Source organism: Podarcis vaucheri (assembly GCF_965113315.1).
Source record: "Podarcis vaucheri genome assembly, chromosome: 3".
NCBI lineage: Eukaryota > Metazoa > Chordata > Lepidosauria > Squamata > Lacertidae > Podarcis > Podarcis vaucheri.
This window is the reverse complement of record NC_138761.1, coordinates 63,799,479-63,816,776: the sequence shown is the minus strand read 5'-3', so window position 1 is coordinate 63,816,776 and position 17,298 is coordinate 63,799,479. Positions and strand designations below refer to the sequence as shown.

General features: G+C 44.0%; 1 long non-coding RNA gene across 1 annotated transcript; it reads left to right on the top strand.

The window, feature by feature from the left end:
* The first annotated feature begins 69 nt into the window (after positions 1-69).
* LOC309528532 lies at positions 70-6,548 on the top strand. Its single transcript, XR_014217802.1, has 2 exons — positions 70-501; positions 5,869-6,548. It is a non-coding gene; the product is annotated as an uncharacterized lncRNA (long non-coding RNA).
* Positions 6,549-17,298: the final 10,750 nt, after the last annotated feature.

Here is a 17,298-nt window from a genome sequence, read left to right as displayed (position 1 = left end):
GTGCCGCGCCAGACCGGGCAGAAACAGGCGCCAGTAGAGCCGCAGGCCTGCCTGAGGGACCGTAGCAGGTCGCAGCGGCTGAGCGGTTTTCTCTCACACGACGACGGGGTGGTTCCCTCCTCCGCGGAGAAGGTGGAGCAGACGGGACGTTTTGAGGGAAGAGTCGCGGGACCGAGCGCCTCCTTTGACGAGGGAGCCACTTTCCTCCGCCCTAACCCTTAATAGGCGTCTGTCTGTGGGGCGATGCCTGAGGCGGCTGTTAGGAGCTGGCAGAGTACCTGCTGCCCGCGTTTTCTTAGAGGTACTCTTTCCTGTGTGACCTGATGGTTTTCAGGGCCCAGGTTCTAGGAATCCCTGGCAAACAAACAAAACAAAACAAAACAAAACAAGACAGACAAAACCCAGCCCCCTTTCTTTTCATGCTCTCCCCATGCCCGAACCACTTGTCAACACCTGCTTTACAGATGGTGAAATTCCTGCAAAGAAGTTGCTTCCAAGTAGGTGAGTCGCATAGTAAGATGGCAACACATGTTACACCCTCCCCAGATATGTCTAACACTCTGTGTGAATGACTATTGGTAAGCTGTGATGGGTCACAGCTGAACAGCGTGTGTCTGCACAATATGTGCATGTGTACAGGGTTTTGTATTGATTTGCAAGGGTCCAGGATAGCTAATTCATTAGATTCCTGCCCGATCACTGAGCTGTTTGGGGGAGTCTCTGCTAGTGGCCTCCAATGACTCAAGCACAATGACTCAAGGCTAACTTTGAAAATGGACAAGTTAGACCATATAGGCTTAGGACAAACTAAACAGACATTTCCTTTAACATGTGAAATTGTGAGTGGGGTTGCTATAGTTGGCAGTGATTTGTGCAAAGGGAAAGCAGTGGGCCAGACTCAACTCCGTACCCAACTCAGGCATTTTTTTAACCAGAAAATAGGACTGGGCAATATATATGTATTGTCTGCTCTGGTCTAAATGTATTAGTAACCACCCTACATTCCTCCAGGGATTAGACTCTTGCAATGGGCAATCTTTCTCCATGCTGGGGCCACCCCTTCTATCTTGGTGCTCAGTCTCAGTCAACTCAGCTCTATCAACTAACTCTACATGCTGTCCTGCTGCTTGAGGTGTGGCTAGGCGGGCCTCAAGTTACTGCACCTTCTCTTGCAGCAGACAGCCAGCTTGCACTTGCTACAAAGTGTACTGTTGCATGTTCTCTGGCAGAATGACAAACATGGCACAGCTGTTACAGGTCACTGTAGCAGCTCCCTCGCCTTCCATGCCTCTAGTCTTATGCTCACCAAGAGACAGAACTCTAGCAGGGGAGATTAAGGGGGAGGCCTAACCCCCCCTGTTTGCAAGCTCCCAGGATCTGCACTGAACTAAGTTTGACTGCTGCTGGTTGCTAACTCCCTTCTCAGCTGTAACTCCTCCCTCTCAGATCCTGTGTTCCCACAGAGTAATCAGCCACACACACCTCCTTACTGGAAACAAGCTCCAGTGAACTCAGGAGAACTTGCTTCTGAGTAGACATGTGCATGGGATTGTGCCGTTAGCCATATTCTACCAATAGCTGGAGGCCCCTGTTTGTGAGCTCCCAGGATCTGCACTGAGCTAAGTGTGACTGCTGCTGGTTGCTAACTCCCTTCTCAGCTGTAACTTCTCCCCCTCAGATCCTATGTTCCCACAGAGTAATCAGCCACACACACCTTCTTATGGGAAACAAGCTCCAGTGAACTCAGGAGAACTTGTTTCTGAGTAGATATGTGCATGGGATTGTGCCGTAAGCCATATTCTACCAATAGCTGGAGGGCCAGCAGCATCTCTCTCACTGACTAATTTGGCACAAAAATAGATACGTCTTAGGTGTGTCAGTTGCTCATTCCCACTTGCTAAGTTGCTGGCTGGCACAGGAATGAACAATGGGGTTGTATAGGAGCAGGGGGACTTTTGTGGCATACAGAACTCTTGCAGAACTTCTGCTGCTGTTCATACTGAGGAAGATCGGGTTAAGCAGCCCTTTTTCCTCTGCTTGGATAAGATTAGCTGGAGATCCAGAATTGTGTGTGTGTGTTTGAGGGATGGGAATGTTCTGTTGTGATCAGGGTCTATGCTTGGGGCTAGGTGGGAAACATTTGTGGCAGTTCATGATCTCAATTTGCTGTCTTTCCTGGACAGGTGATGCACAGGTGAAGCATCCAAGTATAGTGCCCATGTCTTGGACAGATCACTATCTACATAGGATTAAGCTAGTGATGGCCTCTGCTCTCTGTAGGGGAGCAGAATTTAGTAAAATGGTTGGCCCCAGGAAGGTGTGAAATCGGATGGATTCCTGTTGTCTCTCATGGGAATTTTCCTCTGGGTCCTTGTCAGCACCCTGGTTGACCTGTGTAGAGGTGGTGGAACAGGAAATATATCTTCCCAGTTATACTTTTCTGCAGAATTGGGAACATTAAAATTCTGTGCAGAGAAGGGCACTTTGGCTTGCTTGCCCAACTGATCAGTGCATTGCATGGCAACTGTCTATGCAGAGCGAGGGAGAGAAGGAACTTCAGAGGCAAGCACCCACATTATTGTTGTGATTACTGTACTTTCATATTACACAGTGCCACCAGAATGGTACCCATTGCCTGAGGGTGGAGCTCTAACCTCTCCATCTCCAGAAGCAGCTGGAGATGTTCCCTCTTTGGGGGCCGAAGAGGAGGTGGAGCTGGACGATTGGGGGGACATCAGTATACGAGACCTGTTGAGCTCTCTATTGTCATTTCATCAAGCTTGGAAGGGACAGCAGAGGTAGAGGACAGGGCTGAGGAGATGGCAGAATTGGAGAGCAAATGTAGGTCCATACTGAAACATTGACTCACATCTTTGTGTAAATCGTGGCTATGCGATCATAATGTTGCACTGGGAATGTAGGTTTCCTGCACAAATAGAATCATAGAATTGAAGAGTTGGAAAGGACCCGAGGGTCATCTAGTCCCACCCCCTGCATGCAGGAATCACAGCCCTACTTCCTCCTCCCAGCTGGGATGCTGAAGCAGCAGCACCAGCATCCAGTCAGATCTCTGGACCGAGAGCAGCCAAACTGATGCAGCTTTGCTGCACCAGGAGATCACACATGACCAGCAGAGAAAGTTTAGGAATATGGGTGGGGTTCTTGTGCTTTTCCACATGTACACATGCACTTGTTGCTATCTATAGCTGACCATCTCCTTTCTGCTCACTCTGCTGGAGTCAGGGCCATGGAAGAAGCCATTCCCTGCACAACTGCGGTTGCAAGTCCAGCTGTGTGCTTGTTCCTAACAAGATGCTGAATCAAAGAAGTAAACAGAGTAGTAGTACTGGTTTGGGAGAGTTTGAAAGATGACAGAAGTGTCTTAAATGGACAGAACATGCCTATTTGATGGAAAGTAAGAGTACACCTCATTATGGCACTTTTTAGAGCATTCATGAAAGAAAGACATAATATGGATACAGATAAGTAGAGGAGTTCTCAAATGATTTAATTGATCTAAATTGTAACTAGTGGCATGAAATGGATTATGAGATTAAGGTTGAGGAGTTGTTTATTGTTGGATATATAGTCATAATTTTCAGCATATTTATTAAAAGAGGATATTGTTAATTACAAAAGGTTTTCTTTATTGCAATTTTGTGATATGTTTGATAATAGATGTGAAGGGGGAAAAATAAGTAGTAACTAAGAAGGGGGGGAAAGGAAGAAAATGAGATACTAATTAGCAGTAAAAGATACACTTAGGAACCATCCTTTCATATTATGTCCTCTGATGGGTCTTGTCCGCATGATGGATTTTCACATTGAGGCAAATATTACTACCTTCTCTAGGACTTTAAATTCTTTATCCTTCAGTTTTACCAACCCACCTGAATTTTCCAAGGAATTTCAGGGACAGAAAAAGCTGAATGGGCCAAAACAAAATTGTTTTTCAACTTGGCCAAAAGATTTGATTGATGACTCAGATTCTGTTAGACATGAATTTATAGGCTCGGTATCAAACACTATTAGATCCTATTTAACAATCGTGATTCAATCTTATTTCAAAAAGCAAAGCTGCCAAAAGAATGCTTTCATTGTCATGCAGTTCCACAAGGCACTTGTGTCATCTATTATAAACACAGAAAAACTGTTTGGCAATGAAATAGGACAGACACAGCCTGAAAAGATCCCAAATAGAAAAGCAATAATGGGAGCCATTTTCCAGTACAATTGAGAATGGGGGGGAGGTGCAAACTCTCTCTCTCTCTCTCTCTCTCTCTCTCTCTCTCTCTCTCACACACACACACACACACACACACACAGAGCCCTGATTTGTGAGGGACCTCAGCTTGTTTGCTTCTCCCTGGGGGGCGGGGGCATGATTTCAGCCTGAGTTAATCATGTTGGCTCCTCATTCATTTCCAGGATGGTGTTGCTAAGCTCCTGGGACCCTGACACATACAGCTGCCCAAGGGTGCTGGTGCCATTTTCTGTTGAAGATTGCCAAATTGCCAGAGACCAGAAATAACTCAAATACACAAATGGATGGTGGAAGTACATTTGTCCAGAGGTCATGAGGCCAGAGTCTGATTTTGCTGTCCTCTCCAGCTGTGGGTAGTGGAGACAGAACAGCAAGGCATGCTAAGATGGTGTCCCCTGGGTTGAAGAAATGAAGTCAATGCATACTTTGTGATGAGACACGTTGATTTTTTGAAGGGGGATACTTTAACTCCCCATCTGATTCCAGGTCTGCTCTGTGCCAAAAGGATGTATTACACCAGATGTATTAGATCAGCAGTGGGGAACCTCAGGTCTGGAGGCCAAATGCAGCCCTCCAGGGCTCTGTATCTGGTCCTCTGAAATCTCCCCAGGCCAAAACCCTCACTGGCCCAAACTTCATATCCTGAAGTTGCATTGTATTCTTGAATTCTATCTGATAATATAGCTACACAGATCCAAGTATGTGTAACAGTGTCTTCTCATCTTAAGGTGAGACAGCAAGCAATGAGTTTGGAAACCACTGTATGAGGGAGAATAAGAATGACTTATTGATAAGCACTGTCAGCAGACTCTGTTGCCCCCATATGCTGACTATAAAGAACATTCTGGTTCACTGATAAACAATATCAGGGATGTGTGGGAAGGTGTAGGAAGAAGTGCAACTATCAGCAGCATTTTGAAAGCTTTGTGTTGTTTTTCTAAAAAGTTGTTCTTTCACCATTTGAACTTATTAAAGAACTTATTAAAATCGACATATTTTTTTTGCAGCAGAAATGCTAGCATCACAACCCCATTTCCTTTTGTGGTGATGATACAATCATCTCTTCAGATGGCTAGTACGCACTGAAAACCTGTGTGATGTGGTCTGATTTGCCAGGGCAGAACTGGGGAGACCCTGGTTCAAATCACACTTTGCCATTAAGGTCATTGGATGACCCAGTTGCTTTTTTTTTTTTTAATCTAACCAACCTCACAGTGTTGTTGTGTGTTGCCTTGAGCTTCTTGGAGGAAAGGTAGATTGTAAATAAATACATAGGAAATACATAGTGAAGCTATAGCACTAGCAGAAGTCTTTAGGACAGCTGCAGGAAGGAACCCTCTATCTAGAAATCTCCATGCAGCCTGTAGAATTCTTGTTCAAAGGAAAAGGGGTGTTTTATCATTAAAAAGCGTATAGAACACATTCCACAGGGCTGCCTGCTAAGGCAGAGCCAAGGTTGGCAGCCATTATCAAGCAACCTTTAATCTGAGCTTTTAAACCATTATCAGTATGAGCGTCCATGTCTCTGTGCAACAAACTCCATGGGGATTCAGTCTGAAGTTAAACAGCAGTCGTTTTCAATATGGAGCCATTTTATTTTGCAGGTGCACCTGGACATAAACTTTACTTTGGACGCTGAAGGGAACATAAAGGCTTGGATGGAATAAATTAAACTAAGTAGAGCACTCGCCATTAATCAGGCAACTAAACAAGCAGAAGCTCCAGAGAATGATCCCAGCTGCCACTCAATTTATCTTGCAGTCAAAACAAGAATGAAAGGAATGGTTTGGCCATGCCATGACTTTCATAAACATCCATTAACAGAAGGGTCTTATCCTACACCCCCCATCCGATTTTCCATTAGTCTTCTGGAAACCGTGAATGTGTTTGAAATCAGAATTTGATAAAATGGATTATATGTTGTTATCTTTAGAATAAGGTAGATAATTCCTCAACTGATTTAATATTCCTGAGGCAGAAATGATTTCAACAGATACATTTCATTCAAACTTGTCTTCCTTTATAAAACTCTGCCTTTATGAGATCTTATGCATACACTTTGTATATAACTGTTTGAAAAGTGATTACTATTACACTTGTAGTAATAGCAAATGGGTTTGTTTGGTGATGGTGAAACCTAGGCCTTGAAGTGTGTTTTCTGTTTATAAAATTATGCTACAAAAATATAAAATTGAAATTGAAAAGATTATCAATAATTGGCATTAGGTTATATGTACTGTTTTCATTCAAACCGGTCATTATATAAGCTTAGTTTACTTAAGAACTAGTGCCTGAGTTTTCTTGTTTTCTTTTTCCCTTCCTATCTTTTCCTTTGGTGTTGTGCCTTTTTAGAATGCAAGTCTACACTCATGAACTTTATTTTTAAATAAATAAATAAATACATGAAGTAAAATATAGGCATTTTATAAATTATTAATGGCGACAGTGAAATTCTGTCCATGATGGTTTATTCACAACTGCAATAATCTCCTAATGTTCCAGACGTTGTTTGATGGACATGTGTGAACCAGAGATAGTAGTCAAAATATCTATCCATCATCTATTGTTCAATTGAAAAGTAACCTCTGTTTCAGCTCCTAAATCTTGCAGTATAAGAGTGTATGCTGAAATAAATCAATGTTTCATGGAGGCAGGAGTATTGCCAGCCTAAGTAACAAACCAACATTGAGTTCTGAGTAATAATGTGGTGCTTAAGAGCATGGGTAGGGAACCTGTAGCTGTCCAGATGTTGTTGGACTTCCAACTCATGTAATCCCCAGCCAGCATGGCCAATGATCAAGGGATGATGGGGATGTAGTCCAGCAGCATCTGGAGGTTTGCGGGTTCTCCTCCCTGATTTAGGATAGACTTAGGCTGCAATTCCATACATAATTTACCTGGAAGTAATCCAATTTAGCTCAATTATACTTACTACTCTGTAGGACAATGCAAAGGATTGCATTGTTGAACTGTAACTTTATGGCAGTTTGGGGGTATGGGGAGAACATTGGTTTATTGAGGAGATTATAGTTTAGCATGATGAGAGGCTGAGATCATTTCTTTAATTCCATGGTCATCTTCACTGCAGTTAATTAAAAAAAATGCCATTCGTTTATAGTAAAGGTAAAGGTAAAGGTACCCCTGCCCGTACGGGTTGTGCGCTCATCTCACTCTAGAGGCCGGGAGCCGGCGCCGGCGCCGACTGCAGACACTTCCGGGTCACGTGGCCAGTGTGACATTGCTGCTCTGGCGGGCCTGCGCCAACGCAGCACACGGAACGCCGTTTACCTTCCCGCTATAAAGCGGTACCTATTTATCTACTTGCACTTTAAGGGTGCTTTCGAACTGCTAGGTGGGCAGGAGATGGGACCGAAAGATGGGAGTTCACCCTGCCGCGGGGATTCGAACCGCCGACCATACGATCGGCAAGTCCTAGGCACTGTGGTTTTACCCTCAGCGCTACCCGCGTCCCATTCGTTTATAGTACAAACACCAAACATGGATTTTTGAAGATGTTTTAGAAGGGCATAACCTACCCTGAGGGTGGGAGGTTCTTCCACAAAGCAAACCATCAGTTATTAAATATGATTTGGTCTAGAAAGCTAGATGTGTTCTAAGAAGCCCAATGGCACAGCTCAACTAGCCTGGTTCTAGTTATTTTGATGAACACAAGCCCATAACATAGTTAATCTCCATAAAAATCCAAGTCTTTATGACTTGGAAACATAAATTCATACCTCAGAAACATTCTTTCCTGATTATTATAATTCTTAGTGCATTGCCTTACCATCTGCTTATCTGCAGAAATTGCAGTCCCATTGACTTTAATTGTCAGAAGCCCAAGTTGTACAAAGAAATATGAGAATACCTGCAATCTTTTCTGCTTGGTTGATGGCAGGGTTCTTTTTTACAAAAGAGGTAGCTGAAACAATATATCACTCTGGACTGGCTTACGTGTTGCTTCCTTGTGCTCTTCCACAGAATAACAATTGCACAGTGCATGGCAGCAATACGAGCTTTGTCACTGAACATCAGTGAAAGTCAAAGTATTTCCTAACCATATTCTTCCAGATAATTATAGGATTATGCATGACAGTTCTAGCAAAATATGCACCACTGATGACTGTATAGTTGCCAGCTGTATGAAGCACCATCCCTTGTAACCTTGTGCTTTTCTTCTTGAAAAAATAGGTGCTGGTACTCACCATGTTATAGTTAAGTTGTTATAGTAAATGCCACACTTTTAACCAGTGCTTTTCTTTTAGGGGGAAAAATGTGCCAGTACTACATACCTCTGCGTACCCCAGGAAAAAAAGCACTGCTTGTAACTAGTGATATGATTGGAAAATGGTGGCTCCACCTCACCCCTTCATAGGAAGCTGCCATTGAAACATAGGATTATAGGTGGAAGGGTTTTCCCTCTGCACCATGCTTGGGGACTAGAGGCCTCCCTCCAAAGGAATGTTGTTAATTTCATTTCTATAACACTTTATATTTTTGAAGAAAAATCTTAAAGCAGTTTACAACACATTAAAACACCAAACAGAGCACTCCAGAATAAAACACTACTGAAGAAAGTCAAATATAAAGTATACATTCGGAGCAACATACAGTGGTACCTCGGGTTAAGAACTTAATTTGTTCTGGAGGTCCGTTCTTAACCTGAAACTGTTCTTAACCTGAGGCACCACTTTAACTAATGGGGCTTCCCGCTGCTGCCACACCACCACCGCGGTTCTGTCCTCATCCTGAGATAAAGTTCTTAACCCGAGGTACTATTTCTGAGTCTAACCTGAAGTGTCTGTAATAATAATAATAATAATAATAATAATAATAATAATAATAATAATTTTATTTATATCCCACCGGGCTCAGAGTGGATAATAACAATAAAAGTAACACAGTTTACATAAAATCACAATCAATTAATTGAAATGCATTCTAAAATCAATTCATTCTAAAATCAATTCAAAATCAAATTAATGGCAACCATTGGGCTAGAGTTCTGTGAGGAAGACTGTGACTTGGCCATAGGTCTGGTGGAACAGCTCTGTCTTGCAGGCCCTGCGGAAAGATGTCAAGTCCCGCAGGGCCCTAGTCTCTTGTGACAGAGCGTTCCACCAGATCGGGGCCATGGCCAAAAAAGCCCTGGCTCTGGTTGAGGCCAGCCTAACCTCCCTGTGGCCTGGGATCTCCAAGATGTTTTTATTTGAAGGCCATAAGGTCCTCCATGGGACATACCAGGAGAGGTGGTCCCGTAGGTATGAGGGTCCTAGGCCGTATAGGGCTTTAAAGGTTAAAACCAGCACCTTAAACCTGATCCTGTACTCCACTGGGAGCCAGTGCAGCTGTATAGCACCAGGTGAATGTGATCCCATGTTGAGGACCCCGTAAGGAGTCTCGCCACGGCATTCTGCAGCTGCTGGAATTTCAGGGTCAGTCTCCTGAAGCGTCTGTAACCTGAGGTACAGACTGAGGTAATAGGAAACCAACATATTGGTGGAAAACCAACATGGTGTGATTCTTCTCCTCAACAACATCACACTGGCCTAGGAATCAGGTACTCAACACCTGCCCCAACAAAGTAGGCTGATTGAAATCAGTGTGATAGACATGCACAGGAGATTAATTTGGGATACTTTGCGGACATTTGGCTTTGATGCCTATTGCCATGCTTTTAATTGGGTCATTATGCAACTCGGCTGTGATTGTGGAAAGGATATCTGAAGGTAATCTTCAAGATAAAGTGGTAATAGAATCTATACGGTAGTGACATTGTTTTCTTATTTAAACTGGATTAGCTGTTGACGTATGTTTGCAGTGTAGGAAAAAAACAGACTTTTGGATCAATCTTATCTACAGATCGTGGGTGAGAGTTGCCTCTTACAGCATGTTGTCCATAGTGTTGGCTAGAGAGGGACAACATTTTCCAAGTGCAAAAGTCATTTGACCAACATCACATACATTTAGGAGCCTAACAAAGCAATCCTAAGCACGTTTATTCAGATCTAAGTCCCATTATTTTTAAGGGACTTCACTCTATAGTTGCTGGGCATATGACCATGTCTGGGCAGCACAATCCTAACATGTTTGTGTAAAATAAAACTCCATGTAATGCATCCACAACTGGATAGTTCAGTCGGTTAGACCATGGTGCTGATAATACCAAGGTTGCAGGTTTGATCCCCATATGGGGCAGTTGCATATTCCTGCATTTCAGGGGATTGGACTAGATCAGGCTTCCTCAGCCTCGGTCCTCCAGATGTTTTTGGCCTACAACTCCCATGATCCCTAGCTAGCAGGACCAGTGGTCAGGGATGATGGGAATTGTAGTCTCAAAACATCTGGAGGGCCAAGGTTGAGGAAGCCTGTACTAGATGATACTCAGGGTCCCTTCCAACTCTAAAATTCCATGATTCTGTTATTCTAATGCCACTTGTCAGGGCTGCCTCAGGTCTCAGCTCACAAAAGACCAACGCTAAGCTCTTCTTATATACAAGGATGTTTATTGCAGTTCATTATTGGTTCCACAACCGAGGCGTGCAGCCCCGCGTCTCTTTCCCCTAGACATTAGAAGTCCCCTCTGAATCGGTCCCTCCCCTACACCAGTTTAATAAGCTAACGCTGCTCCACCTTTTTCTCTCTTTCCTTTTCCGCAGGGTCTTTCTGCCCGTCGGGGTTCCTCCCCTCCTGCTTTCTCCTGAAGCGGAGTCTCCAGACTGCTCCTGCCCCCTCCTGCGGGCTTTGGGTCCTGGCCCCTCCTCCTCCGGGCTCCCTGTTCTCCCGCGCGCCTCCTCATTTGAACTTGGCGCGCGCGCCCAACTTCTGACCTTCCTTTTGACAGTTATGCTACTCTCCTCACTGCCTTCCTCCCCTTCTGGGAGAACGGCTTGCTCTGATCCCTCCCCTTTCTCTGTCGCCGGAGCTGCTCCCTCTGACACACTGGAACCTCCCCCTCCCTCGCTGCGCTCTGGTGGGGAGGCTGGCCCTGATTCCCAGCTGCCGCTTTGGGGTCCCCTGCTGGCCCCCCGCTCCTGACACTTTCCACCCGGGGCTCCCCTTGCCCTTACCACAGGCGCCCCTTTCTGGGAATCCTCTGATTCGCTGGAGAGACTCATGGAATCCCCTGCGTCATTCCTATCCTCTTCCTCGCTCTCCTGGGATTCCTCTCCATCGCTCTCCATTTCCTGCCTTCCCTGTGCCTCTGTCCCTGTACCCCTGACACCACTCTTCATTCTTTGACAGGTTTTTGAATGCTCAGTTTTTTCATGGAGTTTGAAAGGACTTTAGTCAATTCTTTACTCATTAGTCTCACTGAGATATACTAGAACCAAATCAAGCCAAAGACACTGGATGGCTGTAGGCATGCACTGCATTTTTCCATTCTTCCTGCCATTTGTAAGGAACCAGTACATTCTGATGGTCTTTTGATGTCTTTCAAATATCTTATGTAACTATTTTATCTGGTCGTCTAGACTAGAGATTGGGGGAGGGTGTAGCCCCCCAGATGGTGTTGCACTGCAGCTTCCATCATGCCTGACGTAAACATTAGCAAACACATCACCACAGAGTATGGATACCTTTTAGTGCATTGGCTACTGTGTAAAATGACCAGAAGTAAAATGTCAGTTTACGTGTTCTTTGTCAGATGCCCTTATTCAGAGCAATATAGGGGGGAAATTGCTAGTAAATTGCTCAAGTAATCTCACTACTTTTAGTTCGGGTGTGTCTGCCACAAAGGAGAAGTAGTAGTCATCTGGTCTGACTATACCTTCCTGGAAAAACAGGTAAACTGGACCCAGGCTGTTATCTCCCTGGTCAGGGTAGATTAAATCTCCACTCCATCCCAGACTGGTAATTAGCAATACTCAAGGATGCAGTCTGTCATTTCAGTGCTGCACATACATACAGGTGTGCAGTCCTGAGTGCCAGACTCAGTGTGATTCATGCTCTGGATCTGTTTCACCCAGCAAACTTTACTGTCTGGGTTCATTTGCATCACCATACCTGGACCAGGTGTTAATCGCCATCCTCCCAGCATTCAGTTAGGACAATTCACCTGCAGGCTGCCCTTCTATGACAAAGCAGAAAAGCAGACCGTCTTCCCTATCAAGATGAGAGAAAAGTTATGAAATGAGTACACTACTGCTGTCTTGCCACTGAGGGTCACTCCTATTCCAGGCATGGCACATGCAGAATCGGTGATTCTATTTAGGATAACCAATGGGTGGTATTCAATGCTAGTCCTGCTCAGAGTAAACCCATAGAAGTTAATGGAGACAACTTAGGTTCATAAATTTCAGTGGGTCAACTCTGAGTAATGACTTGGCTGAATACAGCCCAATATTTATTTTCATGTGGAAAAGCCTGTGGAAGGGCTTTTATGCTAAAACTGTGTCTAGCATTTTATGATGCTACTGTGAATGTGTTCTTTCATGAATAGCATTTGATAGAGACTGGAAACTATAAAAGTGAGTCTGTGTCTGCAACCTGAAAGATACCCAGATATATAAATTATAGTGCCCTGACTTGGGGAAGGAAAGGAGTCATGCAGTTTCTGAGCTTAATTCAAATGGCCCTGCTCAAAAATGGTGAGTATTCCTGGAAACTGTGCCTAGTTTTGGCTTAGGCCTAACTAAAAGCCACACCATGACTATGCAACAGGCATGTTAGCTCACAGAGATTAACCTCTGGCTCTGGGATACAAATTACTCAATATAGACTAGAAGCCGAATTACTCAATATAGACTAGAAACATGCATTATGTTCTTTCTGCATTATGTAATGATTTAAAGCTGATAAATTGATACACACACGTGTAATTAGAGAGGGAGAACTGGCTTTCTCACTCCCCCATCCCATCCCTGACTGAGCAAAATTTGAATATAAAGAGAGATCTGACGGTCAATTCCATGCTTTGTTGATTTCACATATAGTTGTTCTCATTTCATAACTGGGTGAAGAAACATGGGCTGCCTCTGTGCATTTTGTTACCTCCCTGTCAAGGGGAGAGAGCTCACACAAAGCGGGGGAGTGTTTTAACGCTGGTATCTTGAAAATGTATCTAGATTCTCATTGTGTGCTGAACCCTCCACCCACCCAGCACCGAAATTTGCCTCCATCACCAAAGCTGGTGCCATAGATTGCATTGCAGGGAGAGCACATGAACACTGCCAGATATAGTTCCGACTTCAAGGGCTTATTTGATTACTAGTCTGTTTCTACAGGAATAGAGAAAAAAATACATTGGGTTGAAAGGATATTATATTATTGGATTACAGTGGTACCTTAGGTTAAGTACTTAATTCGTTCCGGAGGTCCGTACTTAACCTGAAACTGTTCTTAACCTGAAGCACCACTTTAGCTAATGGGGCCTCCCGCTGCTGTCACACTGCTGGAGCATGATTTCTGTTCTCATCCTGAAGCAAAGTACTTAACCCGAGGTAATATTTCTGGGTTAGCGGAGTCTGTAAACTGAAGTGTATGTAACCTGAGGTACCACTGTAATTCTATTGGCTTTTCTTTTGTTGACGCCTCGCCGGTTTTTGTTTGGTATCACTGCTAATTTAGGTATAATTCTCGATGATTGCTGCATCAGACCAAAGGCCTGTCTACGTCCAGCACCCCATTTTCCACAGCGGCCAGCCAGCTGCCTCCTGTCTTGTGCAGGACAAGAGCGCAAGAGTCTTCTTCCACTATGGTTCCCCAGGAAGAGGCATTCAGAGGAAGGCTGACGGTAGACTTGCAGCCTTGATTTGTAACTCTAGCAGTGTACAGTGCCAGTCTTTTCCCACCCCGCCTACCTTTGCAGGAGAAAGTGGTTTATGGGCTTACCCCAATTGCCTTGCACAAGCCTGGACTTGTGGTGCTATAACTGAGCAGTGGCATTTTTTTTGCCTTCAAAACACCTGTATTTCTCAGTAAAGTGTGTGGCATAAGTCAGCACTTGCTACACCTTGGCATCCTTAGTTGGCCTGACACACCCTGCCATTTAACATCTGTTTAAAACCTTAGGAATACCCGTGGGAAAGGTATGCAAGTTCCATAACAGAAATCACACTGCTGATTGTACTGATAACCAAGCTGTTCCTAAGACACACAAACCCTAAAAGCAGAACCAAGCCTAGGTCTTAGCTCTTGTCCAAGCTGGTTAAGTGGGTTCTTCTGCTGAGCCATCGGGCAGTGTGCCAAAATGAACACCAAAACCAGATAGTGCCTCTAGATTATTTATTCAAGTATGTTTTGTGTTCCAAACCAGTGATGGGGAAGCGATGAAGCACAACAGACCACTAGGTTCTCAATGCCAGGACAACAGGCCTTCAAAATTCTGTGCCATGTTCATCAGCATCCACAGGGGTATTTTTTTGGGGTGTGTGTGTGTGGAGTGGGGAGTAGAACTTGAAAAAGGGGGAGCAGGCTAGTTTCTCACATAATAACATTGAGAATAATGCCTGTACATTTTGCATGATCTCCGGTTCTGCCAATGCCAGAAACTTAACCTCTTAATAAAATGATGAAAGCTGGGAACCGGGGATTATTTTTCAACTGGAAGGAGGCACAAATGCCCCTCTTAACCCACCTCCGCTGGATGACCATGACCCAATCTCAAGTCTATAGAGGATACTGACTTGTTATAGAATTGTGGAGTTGGAAGGGATCCTGTGGGTCATCCAGGGTCTTTCCTCCTCCAATGCAGGAATCTCAGCTAAAGCATCCGTTACATGGCAGGGTATATTCTTATTAAATTGTTGGGGTATAGCTGGCATAACCACAGAGGAGACACCAATACTGGTGGATCGACATGGAAGAAGTCTGTTCTCTGTACTTCAGTCTAAATTGTTCCTTTGGACCTGTGTGGCATACTGGGACGGGGAGACAGCGAGAGAATATATCTCCCTCTCTCAACTATGGAGAATTGTGGCCTCAGGCTTCTTCCTTTTTTCTGTCACAGTAAGGAATCGCTTGCTGCTGTATCGGCAAGGGTGACAGAGTATGTGCTTTGCATCCAGAAGATCCCAGGTTCAAACCCTAGCACCTCCAAGCAGGACTGGGAGAGACCCTCCTGAAATTCTGTAGACAATGTTGAGCTAGATGGACTGATGGTCTGACTCAGTAGAAGGCAGCTTCCTAGGTCTTTTGGTAACTTGCAATGGCCACTGGCATAGTTACATTCAAAGCAGCTAGTCCTCTAGGTTGCCAAGGTTCCAAAATGCTGCAGAGATGGAAGCTCTCTGCAAACGAAAGGGTACTTTGTTGATGGGGAAAGAGCCCCCCCCCAATCTCCAATTCTGTTTTCGTCACAGCTCAGGAGGCTTACATGGTATATGAAGTGGCAAAAGGAAATAAGATACTGAGCAGTGTTTGAGTATAATTTTAAAAAGAAAAAGAACTCAAGTACATTTCTTCAATTTACCAGAGACAGTTGATCTAATAATATGCACTAAAATTTTCTATGTCTATAAGGTAGCTACTGTGAAGAACAGAAACTAATCATAGCTTCCTTGCCTTAGCTGGAATCAATTACTGTCCAGATGCTAGTCTGGAAAACACAGAACAAGAGTGCCATCTATTGGCATTATTTTTTCCATGATTTAAACTTTTTAGTGAACTAAGGCTGTTTAAGTGTCCCACCAGTTTATTCAGAATTTACTAAGAACTGTTATCGCTATACACCCTTTCCCCCTTACATTAGTGATCTTGTTGTACTGAGATGTTCTTCCTTTCTGGTGCCTGCATTTTTAAGTTTATTTCAAAACAAATTCCATGCAGAAATATTTATGTAATTGGTGTCTTCCAGAAGGAATGTTTATTTTGTCTTCTAGCCAACAGTCACTTATGAAAATAAGAAATATAAAGGCACACACATATATTTTTATAACAAACATGTATGCAATTAAAAACAAATCTGTACAAAAGTGCTTTAACATTACAAACTTGGATTAGAAGTTCCATGCCCATAATTCAAACACAGCATTTTTAGAACTTTGTGGCTAATGTTGGTCACAGGACAGAGAGGAGGGGATAAAGAAGAAGAGGAGGAGTTTGGATTTGATATCCCGCTTTATCACTGCACTAAGGAGTCTCAAAGCGGCTAACATTCTCCTTTCCCTTCCTCCCCCACAACAAACACTCTGTGAGGTGAGTGGGGCTGAGAGACTTCAGAGAAGTGTGACTGGCCCAAGGTCACCCAGCACCAAAGTAGGTACTTCCCAATCTGTGGTTACATCTCCACCACCATACTACTGGCAGAATGGGTGAACGCTTCAGCCTTGGGCTCTGCAGAGTCAGCCTATCTGTAGGTTGTTCAAAAACCCAGAACAGTATTTAGATGGCCCCAAAATGCCTTGATAATCTCAGGTAGAAATGAAGGTTTTGCTGAACAGTTCATTAGTTTAGGAAGGTCAAGCAGCTCTTCCTGCAGTGGGTAAGCATATACTGCATTGCACATACGCAATGAATCTGCAGTAAAAAGGGAGACTGTACAGAAATCCTCTGACTTCCGTCTATTCAGTTCCCCATGTGACACCAGTTAGTGCATTGCTTCCCCTTTTTTTGCTGTCTAGTCCCTGTTTGACATTGTGTGGTGTGTGCCCCCCCCGTATCAGCCCACATTTGTGTCTTATTATAGGTAGACTAGACTAAGGAACAATACAAACGGGGGAGAAAGCCCTGAATATAAATAACCCCCAAGGCAGAGCAGATATATAGGAAGTGGACAGGGCTGACCAGATGCTAGACCATATGATAAACACCAAGAGTCATGGAGCAGTATAAAAAACTGGGCATTTATATGGTACAGCTGGCTATGCATAATCTTTTCCTAATTTATGAGGCTGGAGCATCTGGTGTGTTACTGTCATTCTATTAGGTGTCCCCCCCCCCCCACTTCCAAGTGAGCTGTGTCTTGTTATGAGTATCAGATTTTTAAACGCTGCCCTGCCAGTGGGTGAAATGAAAATGCAATTTGGGGAGATGCATTAATGTGAACCTATTGCTCATAATAATGCCTTTCAGAAGTGAACATGTTACCTGAG